Source organism: Bos taurus, chromosome 23, assembly GCF_002263795.3.
Source record: "Bos taurus isolate L1 Dominette 01449 registration number 42190680 breed Hereford chromosome 23, ARS-UCD2.0, whole genome shotgun sequence".
Taxonomy (NCBI): domain Eukaryota; kingdom Metazoa; phylum Chordata; class Mammalia; order Artiodactyla; family Bovidae; genus Bos; species Bos taurus.
The window spans coordinates 48,164,330-48,186,527 of record NC_037350.1 but is presented as its reverse complement, the minus strand read 5'-3'; the positions used below and the strand labels follow the sequence as shown (position 1 = coordinate 48,186,527).

General features: G+C 50.4%; 1 protein-coding gene across 6 annotated transcripts in view; it reads left to right on the top strand.

Annotated features, from left to right (window-relative positions):
* Positions 1-22,198, top strand: part of RREB1 (ras responsive element binding protein 1) — a 166,905-nt gene that overhangs the window by 28,750 nt on the left and 115,957 nt on the right. For 2 of the 6 annotated variants that reach the window (XM_010818623.4, XM_015460015.3), the window contains exon 1: positions 15,716-16,030. The exons of 1 other annotated variant lie outside the window; for it this stretch is intronic. The gene's annotated coding sequence lies outside the window, so the exon portion shown is untranslated. Of the gene's footprint in view, positions 1-15,642; positions 16,031-16,711; positions 18,680-22,198 lie in introns of those variants that run through there. 3 more of the 6 variants (XM_059880703.1, XM_059880702.1, XM_059880705.1) reach the window with 3 other exon arrangements.

Genomic DNA, 22,198 nt, shown 5'->3' with positions numbered 1-22,198 from the left:
GGCATAGTCAATAAAGCAGAAATAGATGTTTTTCTGGAACTCTCTTGCTTTTTCAATGATCCAGCGGATGTTGGCAATTTGATCTCTGGTTCCTCTGCCTTTTCTAAAACCAGCTTGAACATCTGGAAGTTCACAGTTCACATATTGCTGAAGCCTGGCTTGGAGAATTTTGAGCATTACTTTACTAGCGTGTGAGATGAGTGCAATTGTGCAGTAGTTTGAGCATTCTTTGGCATTGCCTTTCTTTGGGATTGGAATGAAAACTGCCCTTTTCCAGTCCTGTGGCCACTGCTGAGTTTTCCAAATTTGCTGGCATATTGAGTGCAGCACTTTCACAGCATCATTTTTCAGGATTTGGAATAGCTCAACTGGAATTCCATCACCTCCACTAGCTTTGTTCGTAGTGATGCTTTCTAAGGCCCACTTGACTTCACATTCCAGGATGTCTGGCTCTAGGTCAGTGATCACACCATCATGATTATCTGGGTCATGAAGATCTTTTTTGTACAGTTCTTCTGTGTATTCTTGCCATCTCTTCTTAATATCTTCTGCTTCTGTTAGGTCCATACCATTTTTGTCCTTTATCGAGCTCATCTTTGCATGAAATGTTCCTTTGGTATCTCTGATTTTCTTGAAGAGATCCCTAGTCTTTCCCATTCTGTTGTTTTCCTCTATTTCTTTGCATTGATCACTGAAGAAGGCTTTCTTATCTCTTCTTGCTATTCTTTGGAACTCTGCATTCAGATGTTTGTATCTTTCCTTTTCTCCTTTGCTTTTTGCTTCTCTTCTTTTCACAGCTATTTGTAAGGCCTCCCCAGACAGCCATTTTGCTTTTTTGCATTTCTTTTCCATGGGAATGGTCTTGATCCCTGTCTCCTGTACAATGTCACGAACCTCATTCCATAGTTCATCAGGCACTCTATCTATCAGATCTAGGCCCTTAAATCTATTTCTCACTTCCACTGTATAATCATAAGGGATTTGATTTAGGTCATACCTGAATGGTCTAGTGGTTTTCCCTACTTTCTTCAATTTAAGTCTGAATTTGGCAATAAGGAGTTCATGGTCTGAGCCACAGTCAGCTCCTGGTCTTGTTTTTGCTGACTGTATAGAGCTTCTCCATCTTTGGCTGCAAAGAACATAATCAATCTGATTTCGGTGTTGACCATCTGGTGATGTCCATGTATAGTCTTCTCTTGTGTTGTTGGAAGAGGGTGTTTGTTATGACCAGTGCATTTTCTCGGCAAAACTCTATTAGTCTTTGCCCTGCTTCATTCCGTATTCCAAGGCCAAATTTGCCTGTTACTCCAGGTGTTTCTTGACTTCCTACTTTTGCATTCCAGTCCCCTATAATGAAAAGGACATCTTTTTTGGGTGTTAGTTCTAAAAGGTCTTGTAGGTCTTCATAGAACCATTCAACTTCAGCTTCTTCAGCATTACTGGTTGGGGCATAGACTTGGATTACTGTGATACTGAATGGTTTGCCTTGGAAACAAACAGAGATCATTCTGTCGTTTTTGAGATTGCATCTAAGTACTGCATTTCGGACTCTTTTGTTGACCATGATGGCCACTCCATTTCTTCTGAGGGATTCCTGCCCGCAGTAGTAGATATAACGGTCATCTGAGTTAAATTCACCCATTCCAGTCCATTTCAGTTCGCTGATTCCTAGAATGTCGACATTCACTCTCGCCATCTCGTGTTTGACCACTTCCAATTTGCCTTCATTCATGAACCTGACATTCCAGGTTCCTATGCAATATTGCTCTTTACAGCATCGGACCTTGCTTCTGTCACCAGTCACATCCACAGCTGGGTATTGTTTTTGCTTTGGCTCCGTCCCTTCATTCTTTCTGGAGTTATTTCTCCACTGATTTCCAGTAGCATATTGGGCACCTACCGACCTGGGGAGTTTCTCTTTCAGTATCCTATCATTTTGCCTTTTCATACTGTTCATGGGGTTCTCAAGGCAAGAATACTGAAGTGGTTTGCCATTCCCTTCTCCAGTGGACCACATTCTGTCAGATCTCTCCACCATGACCCGCCCATCTTGGGTTGCCCCACGGGCATGGCTTAGTTTCATTGAGTTAGACAAGGCTGTGGTCCTAGTGTGATTAGATTGACTAGTTTTCTGTGAGTATGGTTTCAGTGTGTTTGCCCTCTGATGCCGTCTTGCAACACCTACCGTCTTACTTGGGTTTCTCTTACCTTGGACGTGGGGTATCTCTTCACGGCTGCTCCAGCAAAGCTCAGCCATTGCTCCTTACCTTGGACGAGGGGTATGTCCTCACCGCCGCCCTTCCTGATCTTCAGCGTGGGATAGCTCCTCTAGGCCCTCCTGCGCCCGCGCAGAATGTGCCAATAAAGCTTTCCAAAAGGTTTTGTCCATTTACAATGCCAGTAGCAGTTCAACACGTGAAAGCTTCCACTTACTTCATTTCATCCTAGTGGACTTGGAGAATTTCTTTTCCTAACTTAATAGATAAAACTTTTTTAACTACTTGGGTTAATTTATATATCTTCTGTAAAAAAAATTATGTTTCCCTTTTAAATTTAATTTTTTAATTTTTATTTTTAATGGGTTTTTATTTCTATTATTTATTTATTTGCCTGTACATGTTGTGGCATGTGGGATCTAGTTCCCTGACCAGAGATTGAACCCAGGGCCCCCTGCGTTGGTAGCAGAGAGTCTTAGCTCTTGGACCACCAGAGAAATCCCTTTGCTTTTTAATTTTGACATAGAGAAGGTTCATATTTCTGTGTGGTCAAGTTTTCTATGGTCTTTTTTAAATGTCCCTTTTATTTCTAATTTTATATTTGCGTATTCTATTCTTTATTCTTTGTCTATTCTTTATTTCCAAGTTTTAAAACTTCCCCATCCAGAGATATGATACAGTATCATTTTTTTGTCTCTGGAAGTATGACAAATTTTGTTTTTAATCTTATTTTTCAGTTTTAAAAATACATCCCTATTTATCTAATTAATCCACAAGGAATTTATTTGTTGTATGGTTTGAGGTAAGAACTTACCTTGACACTTTCCTTCATATTGCTAATCAAATGTTCTAACAATGATTAGTTACTGAATAATTCTGTCCTTCTCTGATGGTTACAGGTGCATCCTATATGTATTCTAGTAAGTGTAACAGACAGATTCATTCCTAGTTTATCTATTCTGTTCTGCTATTAAGTTTTTTCTTGCACAGTCCCCCTGCCCTTTTAATTATAGACTTACGACTTCCCTGGTGGCCCAGTGGGTAAGAACCCACCTGCCAAGGCAGGGGACATGGGTTTGATCCCTGGTCTGGGAAGATCCCACGTGCTGCCGGGCAGCTGAGCCGGCGCACCACAAACACCGAGCTCACATACCGCAAGGACTGAAGCCCATACATCTAGAGCCCGTGCCCTGCAGCAAGAAGCCACCGCAATGAGAAGTCCGTGCACCCCAATGAAGAATAGCCCCTGCTCGCCACAACTTGAGAAAAGCCCACACAAAGCAATGAAGAGCCAGCACAGCCAAAAATGAATAAACCTTAAAAAAAAAAAAAAAGAAAGCAAATATAACTCTTCAGCTTGTAAGACCCACTGGGGCAAGGATCCTTGTGCTTTATTTATTGTGTTCAGAGCCTGGAACACCGCCAGTGCACCCAATTGCTGGTTGAATGAGTGAGTGATGAATGTCAAGTTTCCTTAGTAATGCAAAGAAGTGACATAAAGTCAGTCCATAGACTCTAAAATATCTTATTTTTTGAGTGTGGATTCCACTACTTAGCTGAGGTGTGCATATGAAAACGTGTGCCTGAAATTGCTCAGTGCGTTGCCTCCTAAGAATCTGAGGCACTGAGTGGGATCATTCCCACGCCCTGTTCACGGCGGAATGACACCCGTGTACTAGACATGACTTTATTTCTTCCTGAGGGAAAGAGTTTTCTGTCCATTAGGATAGGCACGTTGTTGTCAGTGTTTCTGATCATCAGCATCTTTCATGCTATTTAGTTGTGTAATTTACTGCAGCTTCTGGAACACTGTAAGAACATTTTTTTGGTTTTGGTTTTGACATTTATTTTTGGCTGTACCGGGTCTTAGTCGCGGCACACGGGGTCTACGTTGGAGAACGTGGGCTCTGTAGTTTGCCATTTGCAGGCTTAGTTACCCAGTAACACATGGGCTCTTAGTTCCCCAGCCAGGGATCGAGCCCGAGTTTCAGGCATTGGAAGGCAGATTCTTAACCACTGGACCACCAGAGAAGTCCGTTCCCGAGCACTTTTTACAATTAAAAATTCTCTGCTCCTTTGACTTGGGGCCACGGGACCTGACCTGTGAGCAAGAGGACCAGTGGCCAGAGTTATTAGAGGTACGTGCGCACTGTCCGTGGGTTCCACTGACAAATACCATGTGGGGGGCGACTTAACTGAAACTGCAGAAATTTTACTTTGCTTCTGCTCACCCTCAATTGAACCCACAAAGGTACACATACTTACTACTTATTGAAGGAGTATTTATTTCACTTATTTGTACTCTGTTTCATGATGAAAGAGTGCTATCTGACAGCAAAATAAATGTTGAACTTGGAGTACATCTTTTAGGGGAAGAATCTGCATCCAGTGACAATAGAGCAGTTTTTTTTTTTTTCTTCTAATATCTGCCAGGTTGTCTGAAGTGGAATTTTGAAACGGCCCTTGCTATGGAGGGGTGAAATTCAATCATTTAAAAATTTCATAAGCAATAAACTTACATCTTGGAGGAAGCTAAGTCTAACTTATGACTTAGAAGAGTTATTTGACCTTCCCTGCTATTCTGATATCTCCGAAAAAAAACTTTAATGGTTTAGAAGTATGCTAGCAATGCATCAGTCTAAAACCCAACTGAGAATCAGGACGTCAGCAGCTTTTGGCTTCTGGGCAGCAAAACGAGATGCTGGTCCGTATGCTTACTTTTCACACATTTCAAGCAATCTTGGTTACCCAGTTTTCTAACCATGCAGACAGTGAGTGAGTGAAAGTTGCTCAGTCGTGTCCGACTCTTTGTGACCCCATGGGCTGTTGCCCACCAGACTCCTCTGTTCATGGGGATTCTCCAGGCAAGAATACTGGAGTGGATAGCTGTTTCCTTCTCCAGGGGATCTTCCCAATCCAGGATCGAACCCAGGTCCCACATTGCAGGTGGATTCTTTACCATCTGAGCCACCAGGGAAGCTCAAGAATACTGGAGTGGGTAACCTATCCCTTCTCCAGGGGATCTTCCCGATCCAGGGATTGAACTGGGGTCTCCTGCATTGCAGGCGAATTCTTTACCAGCTGAACTACCAGGGAAGCCTAATCACATAGATAAGAAACGATCAGTTAGAAAGGGAAGAGGAGGTTACTATTGGCAGGCACACTGAGTCCAGAAAGAAGTGACAGGTCACAGCCGGATAGTGAGGCAGGACAAATAACTACAAGCAGACAAAAACCCCTCAAGCTGGGCTTTACTGTGAAGGCCTTGGGGATGCTAGCAAACAGCTAGGACCTACCTGTTCAGATGAGTAGCTTCTTGAAGATGCAAGTCTTGTGGCCTAGTATGCCTTGTTTATAAACAGTTATCTTTATTTGACAATCCAATAAAATATTTGAAGCTTATGATAGTATCATTTTGTGCAGATATTAACTTTCCTATTTTTCAGAAAAGGAAGAGAAAGCAAGGCAGTGCATAATACATTTTAGGAAAACTTTTGGCTCCAAATGGTTAATCTTTAAAGGGAAAACCATCAAACCAGAAATAACACATCCCTCAAGGTATTTGGGTAGCTGAAGTAATAACACACTGAGTATGACAGAAGTTGTCAAGGTGGCCCATCCCCAAGATGCTGCTCAGCTTATCTTAGTGGGAGGATTTCACTGGCTGCTGTACTAAAGGGGATTTGGACATTTGAAATGACGTCTCGCCATGCCTCTTGGCTTTCTGTTCTATTTGCCAATCCCAGGAAGACTTTCCTCCCTCAATTTCCTGTTTCCCCGTCGTTTCTTCATATCTGTCCCACCTCTTCATATTTTGCAAATCATGTTCATTAAGAACCTGTATGGTAAAAAAAAAAAAAAAAGAACCTGTATGGTGAGACTGCCCTGGTGGTCCAGTGGTTAAGACTCCATGCTCCCAAAGCAGGGGGCCTGGGTTCAATCCCTGGTAGGGAAACTAGGATCCCTCATGCCGCATGGCACAGCCTGAAAAAAAAAAAAAAGGAAGCTGCACTGTGCCAGCCCTCCGCTAAGTGTAAAGGGGGCATTAGCCATAACAGGCCCCAATGTCAAGCCTCCCTGGCCCCACTGAGGCTGTGCACCCCGTCCTAAGAATTCCCAGGCTTCTCCACACACTTCCCCTACTTCAACACCCTGATGGAAACTTCATTTGTCCTTAGAGATATCACTTCCTGCAAAAGCCTTTCCTCAATAAGACAGGTTCTCCCGGTTCATGGGGAGGCCGTGGAGTTGATGGCGTATTTTCTACTCTCCTTCCTCGCCCTTGTCACCGCTGGGTCCCTCCTCCCTGCATCTGTCACTGGGGCTGCTGAAACTAAGCCCATCAGGCTGGGGACCGACACGACAGAAACGTGCTGTCTCCCCGTTCAGGAGCCTGGAAGTCCAGATCAAGTGCTGGTTGGTTCCTTCGGAGGCCTCTCTCCTCAGCTGGCAGACACCACCTTCTCCTGCGGCCTCACATGGCTGGCATCTTCTGTGTGTCTGATCTCTTCCTTTTTAAAAATTATTATTTTGGCCTCGCCTCGTGGCATGTGCTGGAGAAAGGCATGGCAACCCACTCTAGTATTCTTGCCTGGAGAATTCCATGGACAGGGGAGCCTGGTGAGCTACAGTCCAGGGGGACACAACTGAGTGAGTCACACACACGCAGGGCACGTGGGCTCTTAGTTCCCCAACCAGCGATGGAACCCGGGCCCTCTGAGCTGGAAGCTAGGAGTGCGAACGCCTGGAGCACCAGGGAACTCCCCGACCCCTCTTCTCGTGAGGACACCAGTCCTTCCGGATGACCTCGTTTCACGGAAGGACGGCGGGGAGGGCCGCGCCGCCACACCGCCACCCGCGGGGCCGCGACTTCGGCAGATGACTCTGGGGCGCCCGGGTTAGCCTCTGCGGCCTCCTGTCTCAGGGATCACCCGTCCACAGCCGCCTCCTCTCACCCGCGCCCCGCCATCCGCACACGCCCCGGCACAGGGCCTAAGAGGCCAGCCTCACGTTTGTCTCCTCTCAGCCTCCTCTCAGCCACGAAGACTCGTCCCGCCTCCACCGTCCCCTCGGTCCCCGAAGCCCCCCGTCAGGATGCCTCTCGCGAGTCATCCGCCGCCGCGTCTCCCTCCGCGCCGCCCGCCCTCAGGCGCCCGCCCGCCCCTCGCCCGTCGCCTCAGCCCGCGGGTCGCCGAAGCTGCTTTTCTCCGCCAGCCTCAGGCCCCTCCGCGCCCTGGGGCCTCGGCCTCCCTGGCTCTGCCGTCCGACCGCCTTCTGTAGTCAAGGCCGTGGGACGCCAACGCCCACGACCTCACCCGGGACTTAGGCTTCTAGCATCTTACCCCCTTCCCACCTGCCATGGAGTATGAATTAGCCCTCTTTCCCCCCAAGGCTGATCCGTCTACCATTTCTCCTCTGCCATAGACAGACAGACAGACACCTTCACAAGCTGTGTTCTGTAACATCTCTATTCTCTCTCTCCGGATCTACATTCCTTTCCTGTTGACATAAATGTCTATGGAGAACAGAAAGGGGTTTGTACCTGAGGTTTATGCGAAGGAGGGATGGTTATAAACCAAATGAGCAACACTGAAAGCCGGCCATCCCCTTCTTTTCCCAAAGTGACAGCGCAGACAATAGCGGCCCTTCTGCCAGACTCCGGTCAAGGGCATTCTAGTCAGATTACTCAAGACACTCAGGTAGGCATTTTTTATTAGCAAACGATTTAATTCTCGATTGACTAACAACAGGGGTGATGACAGTAAGCGGAGAGTGGGTCCTGGGAGTCCAGCTCGGCTCTGCCAGGTCCCGGCCAGGCCGCCTGGGACCTCGGGAATCCGCCTGGGTTCCGTCAGCTGTAGGTCGTGGGTGGCGACAGCACCTGCCAGGTTGGAGGCTGGAGCGGACTGAGCAAGATGATCCACACGGGGCTCCTAGAGCAGCTCCTGGCGCATAGTAGGGGGCCAGTCCCTATTAGCTGCTATTCTGTTGCCATGGTTCCTTTCCTTACTCTCCTAACTTCTCAGGGCTTCAGGCCTTCACTTCCTTTTTTTCCAGTGGCTCCTTAACCCCTTGCTTTCTGGCCTCTGCCTTCCCCTGTTAAGTCAATTTACTGTCTCAGACCTCACCCCGTTGTCAGCTGCTTGTCTTGGTGTGTCTGTGACTTAACACCATTGACCACCTTTCACTGGCAGCACGCCCCCCCACCCTGCACCCCATCCACCACCACTAGCCTTCTGCTCCTTCGGTTTCCCTGGGGTTGGTCAGCCTCTAGCCTTTTCCTGCTGGTCCCCTCTGCCCCTCAGATGTCTCTCCAGGCCTTTTTCCTGGGTCCAGTCTCCTCTCGTCTTCCACACACCATCCCCGCTGACGTGTGGACCCACCACCCATCCAGGGTCCCAAACTGAGACCAGGGAGGCAACTTATTCAGAACTATTCACTCTCCACAACCACTTGAGACCAAGCCCAGTGGATTCAGTTTTCTTTACCATTTCCCACCTCTAGTCACCGCCGCTCTTCCCTCCACCTTTTTTTTTTTAATATCACACTGACAAGTGCCGATGTGTTATTAAGAAAGCCCACAAGGGGCTGAAATAGAGCGTGGTGTGTTTGGGAGAAGAGACTATTTCTTTATGTTTTATTTTTTTTAAACAAAGGAAAACAAATTTTTTTTTTGTTTACTTTTAGTTTCTGTTGCTGCACAGGCTTTCTCTGGTTGTGGGGAGCAGGAAGCTACTGTGGAGTTGGGGTGTGTGGGCTTCTCTTTGCAGTGGCTTCTCTTGGCGGACCTCAGGCTCTCGGGTGCTCAGGCTTCAGCAGTTGTGATGCATGGGCTTAAGTTGACCCACGACATGTGGAATCTTTCCCGACCAGGGGTTGAACCCGTGTCTCCTGCACTGGCAGGCAGATTCTTTATCACTGGACCGCCAGGGAAATACCCCTCCTGCCTTTTAAAAATATATATATATTTATTGATTGGGCTGCACCAGGTCTTACTTGCAGCCCATGGGATCTTCGAACTTCATCGTGGCATGCAGGATCCTTAGTTTTGGGACGTGCAATCTAGTTCTCTGACCAGGGATCGAACCCAGGACCCCTGCATTGGGAGCATGGAGTCTTAGCCACTGGACCACCAGGAAGTCCCTGTCCCCCTTTTTACCTTAACCCCTGTGCTGTCATGTGTCACTCTACAGATGCTGGAGTGGATTCCCTTCATTTGACGTCACGCCCCATGGTCAGTGCTGCAGAGGGACTTTTTTCCTTCTCTCCCAAATCAAACTGGACAAATTCTATTGCATCTGTATCCTAATTATGTCTCAAACCAATCCTTTCTTCTCTACCTCTACAGCCAGCGACTGATGGAGTCCCTATCATTTCTTAGGTGGGCTCTTCTATTAATTCCCAGCTAGTCTTCCCATCCCAAGTGTTCCAGACCTTTCTCCATGGTCCCACAAGGGAGGCTCTGTCTACCTCCTCAAGCTCTTTCAGGGCCTCAGCTCAGGACAGAGTGCAGGTCAGCCACAAGGGGTGCACGGAGCTCTCGGCTGTCCAGCCCATGAGCGATTTCTCCAGCTCCATCTCAGGCTGCCTCGCCCCATCCACTCTGCTCCAGCCAGAGTCAGGGGTTTGCAGTTCAGGAAACTGACTTTGTTTCAGGCCTCTGTGCCCTTGAGCATGGGCTTCCCAGGTGGCGCTAGTGGTAACCAACCCACCTGCTCATTCAGGAGACCTAAGAAATGCAGGTTTGACCCCTGGGTGGGGAAGATCCCTTGGAGGAGGGCATGGCAACCCACTCCGGTATTCTTGCCTGGAGAATCCCTTGGACAGAGGAGCCTGGTGGGCTACAGTCCATGGGGTCGCAAAGAGTCGGATACGACTCAGCAACTTAGGACACATGCATGCCCTTGTGCCTCCTGCTCACGGCTCCCTCTGCCTGGAGCACCCTGCATGCTCCTCTCTCTTGGCAGGAGGGACACCTCCATGTCTTCTGAGATTCAGCAGATTGCATCGCCTCATTCTAGGGGCCTTCTCCAATGTCCACATCCTTTTCCTCCTTGGTTTTCTTCCACGGCATAGCTCTGTGGGTTCCATTATTTCCACTTCCAGCTCAGTGTCAGTTGCTCTGCCATCCTCCGTCTCCAGTGAGCTTCTGCCCTTCTCATCAGACCTGCATTCTCTCCATCGCCCGGCTGGGACCCAGGGGCATCGTCTCAGTCCTTCCTTCTTCACCCCCATCCCCACACCAGCTGCTTCTCTGCTGGTCCTTCCTGAAGTGACTCCTGACCATCCCCCCGCTTCCCACCCTAGTTCAGGCCCACATCCCTGAGGTTTCCTATGGATATTGTTCAGAGCTCTTTGTGGGCTAGCCTTGGCCTGTTGACTTTTTAAAAATATATACACTTATTTATTGGGCTGCCCCAGGCCTTAGCTGTGGCACTTGGACTCTTAGTTGCAGCAGATGGGATCTAGTTCCCCGACCAAGGATCAAACCTGGGCCTGCTGCATTGGGAGTGTGGAGTCCTAGCCACTGGACTAGCAGGGAAGTCCCCTAGCCTCAGCCCATTGACTTTTGCTCTCATCACCTGCTGCTTTTTAAGTGTTATGATCCAGCCACAGTGGAATCCTTCCTGGTCTCTGAAGAGGGCCCATAAGTTGCTGCCACCACGACTTTCATCTGCTGTTTCTAATCCCCCTCTCCATCTATGAAATTTCTAACCATTCTCCGTGGCTCAACCCCCCATTACTTTCTTTTCTGTGAAGCCTTCCCTGATGACTTATTTGAAGTGATCTCTTTTCTCAGAACCTCTGAATTTTGTACCTGTTTAATGGTTCTTATATGTTGGCTTGCATTTCATCATTATTTCTTATGGATGCAGAGATTAGCTTGTAAACTCTTTTAAGCAATGGATTATAAATTATCCATCTTTGTATCACTTCACTACACAACATAGTGCAATTTCAGGTATGTGTGTATATCTATTTATCTACACATAGATATATATCAGCTTTGTTGAGGTATAACTTACATAGTATGCAATTCACCCATTTAAATCAAACAGTTCAGTGCTTTTACTGTATTCAGAGTTGGTAAACCATCACTGCAATCAATTTTAGAACATTTTTATCACCCCAAAAAGAAATGCTGTACACATGACAGTCAGTCCCTATTCCCTCCAAACCCTCAGCCCTAGGAACTATTAATCTACTTTCTGTCTCCATAGATTTGCTTATTCTGGATGTACCATATAAACAGAATTAGAACAGCGTTTGTCCTTTTGGGTCTGCCTTATTTCATTTTTGGGCTTCCCTGGTGGCCCAGCTGGTAAAGAATCCACTTGCAATGCGGGAGACCTGGGTTTGATCCCTGGGTTGGGAAGATCCCCTGGAGAAGGGAATGACTACCCACTTCAGTATTCTGGCCTGGAGAATTCCATGGACTGTATAGTCTATGGAGTCTCGAAGAGTCGGACAGGACTGAGCAACTCTCTCTATTTCATTTACTGTGTTTTCAAAATTGATCCATGCTGTAGTGTGTGCTGCTGCTGTTGCTGCTAAGTCACTTCAGTTGTGTCCGACTCTGTGCAACCCCGTAGATGGCAGCCCATCAGGCTCCCCCGTCCCTGGGATTCTCCAGGCAAGAACACTGGAGTGGGTTGCCATTTCCGTCTCCAATGCATGAAAGTGAAAAGTTAAAAGTGAAGGTGAAGTCGCTCAGTCATGTCTGACTCTTAGCGACCTCATGCACTGCAGCCCACCAGACTCCTCCGTCCATGGGGTTTTCCAGGCAAGAGTACTGGAGTGGGGTGCCATTGCCTTATAGTGTGTACTTCATTCTTTTTTATGGCTGACTAATATTCCATGCAACACATTTTGTTTATCCACTCATCAGCTGATGGGTATTCGGGTTGTTTCTATTTTTTAGCTGCTATGGATAATGCTGCTATGAACATTCGTGAACAAGTCCTTGTGTGGATGTATGTGTTCATTTCTTACGGAGGAGGAGTGGAGTGGTTGGGTCAGATGTAACTCTATGCTTAACGTTTTGAGGAACAATCAAGTTGTTTGTTTATTTTTTTAAAATGTATTTTTATTTGGTTGCATCAGATCTTAGGTGCAGCACACAGTACCTTTGCTGCATCTTGTGGGAGCGTGTGGATTTAGTAGTTGGGGCCTGTCATGCCTAGTTGTTCCTCGGCGTCCAGCCAGAGATCAAACCTGTGTTCCTTGCGTCACAAGGTGGATTCCTAACCACTGGACCACCAGGGGAACGCCCCATCAAAAAGCTGCTTTTCAAAGTGACTATAGAGTTTTACATTTCCACCAGCAGTGTGTAAGGAGAATTCTATCTTCCCACTGACAGCACTTGTTATTATCTGCCTTTATTACAGCCGTCCTAGTGGTTGTGAAGTGGTGCCTCATCATGGTTCTTTTTTTTTTTTAATTGGAAAGATAATGGCTTTATAGAATTTCAGTGTTTTCTGTCAAACCTAACATGAATCAGCCATAGGTGCACATTATGTCCCCTCCTTCTTGAACCTCCCTCCCATCTCCCTCCCCATCCCACCCCTCTGGGTTGATGGAGTCCCTGTTTGAGTTCCCTGAGACATACCGCAAAGTCCCATTGGCTGTTTTACATATAATAATGTAAGTTTCCATGTTACTCTCGCCATACCTCTCCCCCTCTCCTCCCCTCTCCCGTGTCCATAAGTCTGTTCTCTATGTCTGTTTCTCCACTGCTGCATTGCAAATAAATGCATCAGTGCCATCTTTCTAGATTCCATATATATGTGCTTTCTCTTTCTCTTTCTGACTTACTTCACTCTGTATAATAGGCTCTAGGTTCATCCACCTCATTAGAACTGACTAAAATTCATTCCTTTTATGGCTGAGTAATATTCCATTGTGTATATCTACCACAGCTTCTTTATCCATTCATCTGTTGATGGACATCTAGGTTGCTTCCATACTCTAGCTATTGTAAACAGCGCTGCAGTGAACATTGGGGTACATGTGTCTTTTTCAGTTTTGGTTTCCTCAGGATCATTGTGATTTTGATAGCATGACTCTTTCTCCCCATTGAGATGTTCAAAAAATATTTGTTGGATCAAGGATATTTATAGGTAATATGAACAAACAGACGTTTGGACAGATCATTTGACTTCCAAGTTTATGAATTAGCTGGAAAAGGTGAATGCAGAGCTCAGTATCATTTCAAAAGTTACTTTTAGGCTGTTTTCTCAACTAAATAGGTTGCCAGTATTACCTTGGTGATGCTATCGAGGTGATTTGTCCTAAAAATTCATGTAGCTTTGCAGGTTTGAATGTATTTTACAGAATAAGCTAAATTACAAGCAAAATTCCAATTTTGATATGATTCCTACTCAAAAACCTACCACTGAGTGGGGAGACCAGGAAAGGTAACTTCTAACTGGGGGCATGCAGTGGGGCTGGAGAGGAGGCTTAGAAAAATGCGATTGCTAAAGTTTCTCTGGGTTGAGTTTTCCTCTGTCAACAGCAGACCCTGGGAAATGTAACAGGTTCTGAAAACTTAATTTTGATGACTCTGGACATCAGAGAAACAGCCAGCTGAATCAGTTCCCTCTTGGGCAGCTGATTATCTCAAGTCAGAGGTAATGGTGCAACTGCTTTTGCTTGGTTCTAGAGAGTTCTGTCTTGGCCAGAACCCATCCATTTAATCCATCCCTGGGTCCACACTTCAGTCTGCTGTCCTGAAAACCAGAGATCCACTGAAGGCCACCAATTAAAGGCCTGGGACTGGGCTTACAACTTTGGATGGTGTGCAAGTGTATTCAGAGGAACTGGCGTAGAACAGGGTCGAAGGTCATAGTAAGTAGATAGTAGCCAGCTTTCTGTCTGTATAACATCATTTTGCTTAACAAACCTCACATGGGAGACTCTACAGTAGCGTTCTCTGCACCTAGTGGAGAGGCCCCCGTCATCTTTAGGATTTGGGGGGTGTGCAATGTTTGTTTTCCACAACCACAATCACCCTTATCTGTCTGGAGATGTTTCCAAAGGCTGACAACAGGCCCCTTTCAGAAGCTTCGTAGGAAAAGTATTAACAGGTGGAAACATGTCAGCCGCTTTATGGAGGAAGCGCAGCCCAGGCCTGGTTTCTCTGGGCTTGGGTGATAACTTGGGCCGCCGCAGCCAACGCGAAGCTGGTGGCTGGAGCCCTGGAGATGGCCAGCGGCTCAGAGGAGGGCCCCAGCTTTTCTGAGCTGAAACAGGAGCCCTCTGAGAGAAAGAGATATTGCATGTGGCTTCCCTGATCCCTCGGAGGGCGACGAGTATGACACAGCATCAGCCGTGCCATCGCGGGGTGGGGATCTAGGGGGCCGCTCCTTGGGGGCAAGGCAGCCCCTGCCGCCGAAGCATCAGTTGTGGAGCGCGGGGAAGGGAAGGTGACAGAGGCCGAGGCAGCGGTGAATGAGTTGGATGGAGAACGCGCTGCCGGAGCGGCAGTCCCAGAGCAAGAAGTACTGGGCCCTGGGAGAGAAACAGCCCGGAGTTGGGGGCGGGGTGAAGCGCCAGTTCCTTCATCTCCCGCCCCGTCGTCTGCCTGTCCCACCTGGATGCACAGCGAGGACCGCGTGGGGAGGGAACCGCGCGGGTGGGGCTCGGCTCCCCCATCTGCCTCTGAGACCAAGAGGGGCGGCGTCGGATCGGGGGACCCCGCCCCCCCACCGCGGCACCCCCCTCGCGGCCTCCGAAGTGCCCCTCCTGCGCCTCCCAGGCGTCGCTGCCTCTTCCCCTCCTCCGTTAAAACAGTGAAACAAACCACTGAGTGAAGTGATGGAGAGCCGGGGGCGGGGAGTCGCCCGCAGTGAGGGGCTGGAGTGGGGAGGGGGGGCGCGCGGTGGTCCATGAAGGTGGCTCGCCCGCAAAGAACGCCGCGCAGGTCGCATCGCGCTCGGCCGCCGCCCCCGAGACCCTTCCCCCGGGGATGGGGGAGGGGAGGGCGGCCCAAGCCCTCCTCTCGCTGGGCCCCCGGAGGCACCGCGGAGGGCGTGGGGGCCAACCTGGGGCTGCGGTGGGGGGCTGCAGTGTCCCGCCATCCCGGGGATGGAGACTGCAGTCAGCCCGCTAAAATCGGGGCGAGGGGCTGCGGCGGGGCCCGCAGTCTCCCCGAACCCCCGGCCCGAGCGCGGCCTCCGCCGCCGAGACCCTTCCCCGGGGTGGGGGGCGGCCCAAGCCCTCTTCCCCCCTGGGGCCCCGGCGGCGCCCGCGGAGGGCGTGGGGGCCAACCTGGGGCTGCGGTGGGGGTGGGGTGGGGGACTGCAGCGTCCCTCCATCCCGGAGATGGAGACTGCAGTCACCCCACTAAGATCGGGGCGGGGGGCTGCGGCGGGGGTCGGGGTCCGCACCACCCCCCCCACCCGACCCCCGGCCGGAGCGCCGCAGCCGCCGCCGCCGCCGCCGCCGCCGCTCAGTAACACGTCCCCAGGAGACGCGCAGGAGCAACACGTGATGTGTCTACTTATCAGGGTGAGAGGGGGAGAGCGGGGCTCCGAGCGTGCGGGCGGGCAAGCGGGGCGGGGGGCCGGGGCGGGGGCCACGACGGCGGCCGGGGCGCCGGGGTCGCCAGCTCCTCGCCCACCTCCCTCCCCGCGGGGCGAAGCGGAGCGGGGAGGGGGGGGAAGCGACTGCGGAGTTGATGAACTTTGCACATCCAGAAACGCCATTTTGATTCCTTTTCCGGAACAAGTTTGCATCTCTGCTCGATCCCTTCCCGCAGCCCACCGGTCCCCTCGGCGTCCTCGCCCGGGAGCCCCCAGCGCCCTGGCCTGGCCGTGAGTACGCGCCCCCGGGCGTTCCGGCTCGCGGTCCCTCGGGCGGCCGCGAGATGTCCGGGGCTGAGCCGGGAGCGGCGACCTTTCCGAAGAACTTTTGGGGATGTGGGGAGGGTGAGGTCTGCGCAGGGCGCGCCGCACTTTTCGAACTCCGCGTCTCCCCCAGGGGCCGCGAGGACCCAGGAGCCACCCCCCCACCGCACCCCACGGCCGCGGCGCTGCGTGCGCTCGGGGGGCCGGCGTGGGATGAGCCGGGCAGCCCTCGCCCCTCGGGCTGCTGCGCGCCGGGCCGCTCCTCCTCCCCGCGTCCTCCCCCCTCCTCCCCCCTCCTCCCTCCTCCTCCTCCCCTTCCTCCGCTCCCTTTCCCCTTCCCGAGCCGCCGGCTCTGCCAACCAGCTCCCAGCGCGAGCCGCCGGCCGCAGCGCCCCACCGCCGGGGGACCTGATGCGCATCCATATTAGCCGTCCGAGCGCAGGAATCCGGCCCGACCCGCGCCGCCGCGCCCGCCGCCGCATTTATTTTTAACCGAGCCCCGCCGGGGGGACTCGGAGGGTGCGCGCCCGGCCGGCCAGAGACATCTTCCCAGCGCAGTTCTCCATCTTCCGCCCTCTCTCTCTCTCTCTCCCCCGACATCCCTCCTCCCCCCCCCCCCCCATGTGGGAGGGGAAACTCTTCTCCTACATACTTTCGAGTCCCTCTCGGGCCGAGAGGAGCGCGGAGATGACGGCGCCCGCCCGCCCGCCGCCGCCGCCGCCGCCGCCGCCAGGTATCCGGGGGTGCCACGCTCGGGGGGTTCCACGCTCGGGGGTGGGGGTGGGTGCTCGCTGGGGGTGGGGGGGTACCGCGCGGTGGGAAGCATCCGCCGCGCCCTGCGCTGCGGACTTTGATCGTCTCCGGCGGACGGCGCCGGCCCCGGAGGGGGCCCTGCGCCTTCGCCGCTCCCGGCTCGTGGCTGCTGGTCACGCCGACCATCGCGCCACCCCCCCCCCAACCACCGCGCCCCGGGTGACCGCGCGAGGGGCGGGGGGGCGCGTCCGCGCGTATTGTTCTCTGGCCTTTCCGCTGGCGGTGTACGTGTTTTCGTGGGAGCCATCGGTGTGGAGCGGAGCCTGCATCGCGGGGGGGGGGGGGGGGACCTCGGCGCCCGGCGCCGTCACGAGCACAGGAAGGAGGCCGGGAGCATCCGAGGCGGGGCCGCCGGGGCCCGCTTCGCCGCCCAGCTGTGGAGCGCGCTCGGAAACTTTTGTCCGCAGCCCGCTGGACCAATTTTTTTTTTTTTTTTTTTTTTTGCCGAGTTGTGGGGTTTCCCTGCCTCCTCCCATCCCAGCCCTGTAGCGTCCAGCAAGGCCGGGATGCGGGGGTGGGGGAGGACCTGGCGTCCAGGGGCTGGGGGACCCAGTGCGCCCCCCGCGCGCCCCCCTCCTCCTCGGCCCGGCCCCCCGCGCCCACCCGCCCCCCACCTCCTCGCTCGCGGTCTCTTAGGAAACTGCGACCTTAATGGTTGCTAAGGAGCAGGGGAGGTCCTTCCCGTCGCCGGCCCCCTCCCTGGGAGCGGCGCGTTCTCTGGACCGGGCCGAGGGTCGCGTCGAGGATGGGAGGGCTCGCTCCCCGCCGCCCGCCGGGCCCGGGGAGGCGCGTGAGTGCGGGGCGCGCTGGTCCAGTCCACTCTTCGGCGGGGCCACTTTGCTTTTCGGACGGGCCGGGGGTCGGGGGGTAGGGCGATGTGTGGGTGGGGGGCAGCGGAGGACGCCCCCCCGGGCGCGGGGACCGGTCGGCGGGCGGGCCGGTTGACAGGCGCCGCGTGCAACTCGCGTCCCGCGTCCGCGGTGCATCGGTGATGGGTTATAAAAGAGGAGAAAAGTATTTCTCCTTGCTCAGCACATTTGCCCTGCCTGGCTCCTTACTGGTTAGAAGATAGAACGTGAGCCCAGATCCGGACGAGCAGTTCACATTCCATTACGAAATTCTACACGGCTTCAGAGCCAGCAGCAGCACACATTCGGGCCACTTTGGAGTTTTTTCGGCTTCTTTTTTGGGGATGGTGGTGGTGGAGAGAGATGGAAAGGCGAATTAAAAAAAAACAACAACACAACTCTGGGGTATGCTGAAAAACCTGTCTGAGGGTTTTCAGCAGCAGAAACATTCACCCCACGCTTGTTTTAGAGTTTAGATTTAAAAGCCAGTGGAAATGAAATTTGCCTGTTGGATAGAGATGCTGGAAATAGCGAGGTGTTTCTGTCTTGAAGAAGAGACTGGAGGTGATTTCTGCAAAGGCTACCAAGTCGTTAATGTGCATCCCATGTTTTCCGGATAGTTTTCTTCTAGATATGCAGTGGTGTGTGCCTGCGCGCGAGTGTATTCAAATTTAATTGATGTGGAAAGCGGAGAAAAGGGGACTGCAAAGAAAAGGATGGTTTTTGTTTTGTTTTTCCCCACGGCCCTTAAAAGCATCCTCTAGGGTTGGTGCCTTTTGGAGTAGGCAGGTATGGTTCTAAGTCCTAATGTAACCCGGAAGTCTTGTTAGAGGCTGAATGAAGCCTTGGCTGACACTTTTTTTCCTCTGGCTTTCTTTTTTTAAACGTGTAGTTCTTTTCTTCCTTCAAGAGTCACACAGTCACCCAAATTATTCTTCAAGTAATATATGCAAAGGTGAGTCACTAATTTTAGTTATTCCCCCCCCCCCCCAACTTTTACCTTTGCCCTTCGGAGGAAACTTCTGGGTATCCTCTCATGGATCTTGCTTTGATGTGTTTTGGGCTTTGGTTACACTGATGAATTAAACATTTGAATGGCTTTTATCAACTTTGAAATGTGTGAAAAAACACCTTCCTTCCCACCCACCCCCTTTACAAAAGAAAGGGAGAGCCCTTTGATTTGTTCCTTGTTTACCTTGTGCTTCATTTTAGGTTGTTAATGAACTTGCACTGTTTTATCATTCCTAAAAATACTGCCAAACAGGTTGCATTTTAGGATGTTTTGTTTTTAAAGAGGATTTGCTGGTTACGTGATACTCTTAAGAAAATGCTGCTGACCTTTTCTGTTACACGGCATATCATTCTCTGGGGTTTTTCTGGATATCACTCTGCTTCTCATCAGAAATTCAGAGCCTGGGCCCTTATGGCAGACAAGCGTTTGTTGTGTGATGGGAAGATGGGTCTGACTCAGCTGGCACAGGTGGGGCATCCATTCCTAACTGTTTGCATCATCTCACAAATGACCCTTTGATGGAAGGGTCTTTTATTTTAGACTCCTTCAGGCAGGCTCCCGAGCTCTCATTCTGTATCCAGCATAGGGGCAGAATGTTGAAGGAGGAAAATAAGGCTCCTGAGCCAGTCTGCATCATCCCGTAGCAGTTGCTGATGGATTCTTTGCTGTGTGCAGGGCCCTATGCAGTTGCCATTATGTGGTTTGCATTTTTACCCAATTTTGAACTGCTGTGCTAGTCCACTTCCTAAAATCAGTTTGGAAATCTTTGCTGGTTGTGTTATGCTTAGTTGTTACCATCATTTATTACCTTCAGTGAAGGACATTTCCCAGTTAATGAAATTAAGAGAAAAGTCTACCCTTTGGGGGGTTTTGTATGGCATAATTAATATAAATTTAACTCCTGCAGAAAATTGATTAAAAGTCTCACTCGAAGTAGTCAGAAGTGAATCCTTTTGATGTTTCTATTCATTATCCTTCTGAAAAGTAGGTGGTGCTTAAAAGGTCATAGGATAAGGGTTGCTAAGCAGCTAAACAGAAGGATGCTAAAATTAACTGAAGCATTTTTGAAAGGGAGTCCTCCCCTGTTTTACATTATTTAACTAGATTTAATTAATTTCTGAATCCTTCATGTCCCTTGGCCTAGGAAAGTAGGATGTTAAGTTTGTTTTGTTTTTGTTATCGTATTTAAATAATCTCTCTTTTGTAAGTGTCTTCTTATTGAAGTTCATGCTCTGACCAGACCTGGTGTCAGATGGCAGCTTGTCTGGGTGAACGTCTTGTCTGTTAACCTGTGTGTTCAGATTAAATCCTCGCTTCCCTGGGAAAGGTGTGTGTAACATCACCTTATTTCATTTATTAATAACAGATGGCTTAGTTTGGAAAACATACCTCATCTGTGAAGTGATGTCTTATTTTGCCCTTTACTAAACAGGTTTGTGTTTGGAAGCTAGAAATGCAATAGACAATCAGCAGGACACAGGCAGTAGAGCCCCTCCTGACCCAGGACAGTGGTCCTCTTCCCCTTTTCTGCTATTAGATTAAGTTTTGATAGAGTGCCTCCTTTTCACTCCACCTCCCCATCTCAGTTTATTTCAGCCCCTTTTTGAAAATAATTCCATTAGATGTAGAGTATCTTTGGGACCAAGTATTCAGAAGCAACACTTGAAGGATTTTGGAGTTTTTCAGTAAGAAGAAAAAGGATTATAGTCTAACCAAAGCCGTGGTTGGTAACCATCTCTTGGCTGAAAAGCAAGCTCACTGCAGCTCAGAAATTTCCCTGTCTCAAGGTTACTTGTGTGCATCTGACCTGCCAAACAGGCAAAGTTGAGTAATGTTTTTTATATCCAAATACAATGAAGAAATTAGATGGGTTTTCTTGGGAGGGGCAAGGTTAGTGAGTTTTCTTTCTGTCTTTTAGACTTACAAAGTGGATTCTGAGTAGAAATAGCCATGGCTCTCTTCAAAAAGCAGGGGTCAGCCTGTGATCTCCGCACCCTGGGGGGCCTACCTATAAACCAGAGGGAAAAGGTGTACCCTCTGAAACAAGAGGGAGGCATACACTGTACCTTCTGAAATGCATCACTTATTTTTAATTTCCCCTGCGCCCAAGGAAGGCGGAATACAGAGAGGAAAACCATCTGTGGGGTTGTCTTGATGACCGAAGTGGAAGACTGAGGAAGATGGGGCGGCAGGGCGATGGGCTTTTTCCTTTTCTGTTAGCTGTCCTCTGGGACGGAGTCACCTGCTGTGCTGGTCTCCGTTTCCCTCCTCACCTTCCCCGGGTGCTGCAGGAAGGGCAGCTGAGAGTAGCTGGCAGTGGTTGGTGGAGACTGGGGGCGGGGGTGGGGAGGGGAGGGACGCCCCAGAGGAGGGCGCAGGGAGCTGCCCCTTGCGGTGACTGCTGCATCTTGTTTCGGATGGTACTCTGGGTACAGGTGAGCCAGTCTGTCCATCAATAAAGGTGGCTGCCAGTGAATAGGTGCTTAGACAAAAGAAGTGGGAGAGGGTGGAGACTGTTTGTTCAGTGTGATTCAAGCAAGCAGTGCTAAATAGAATTTGAAAGCCTCTGTGAAGTCCCCGAGTCTGGGTACTGGCGGTCAGGCGGGATTCACCTGAGGCCTTTCAGACTCGCCGAGGGCGGGTGGTCCTGATGGGGGTGAGAAAGCCCAGGCAAAAGCCCCACATTCTTTGTCAGCCGGCCAGACGGGCGGAGAAAAAGCCTCAGTGGGGGTAATTAGATAAAGCTTTTAAATGGCTCTATTTGTTTTTTCCCTGGCTGGTTTGGTATCTCATCTCTTCTCCCCCCTCTTTCAGAAGCTGCCGGGTAAGACGGTCCTAAGAGTGTTGGAGGCTGTTAGTGGTTTCATTACTTGGGACATTTCATTTTTCGTTAGGGCGGACCCTGGACAAAGTGAACTTCACCCTGCTTTTGTGGAGGCCTTGAACAAAGATTTGAATTTTATCCTCAGAGCGGGAGCGGCACAGTGTGAGGGTTGGGTGGGTATATTAACCCATTTTCCAGCTGTGCCAGCCTCCACCCTGTGGCTGGTAATAAATCAAGCCCAGGACCCAGAACTCCCAGCTCCAGCCTCACTCCAAACAACACCTGCTTTTTCAAGTCAGCTTGGCCTCAGAAGACAGAGCATCAAATATACAGGGCCTGTTTATCTGTGTGTGTGTGCTTTTTCAATGAGACCAGATCCTTTGACAATAATTCTGTGGTTGAATGCGAAGATGTAAGGCAATTTAAAAAGAAACCTTTTTAGCCTTTGGCAGCGTTTTTCTTGATGAACATGATTATAGACATTTTTTTTTTCTACCTCGTGAGATCATTGTAAGGATAAAATAAATGTTTCAGAAAGTCAGAATCTATATATGGAAGAAAGTGGTGTATTTTGAGCTCAGGAAGCTTTGTGGGTATCCACTCTGGATTTCCTTTCCAGAATTGTGCACAACTCCAGT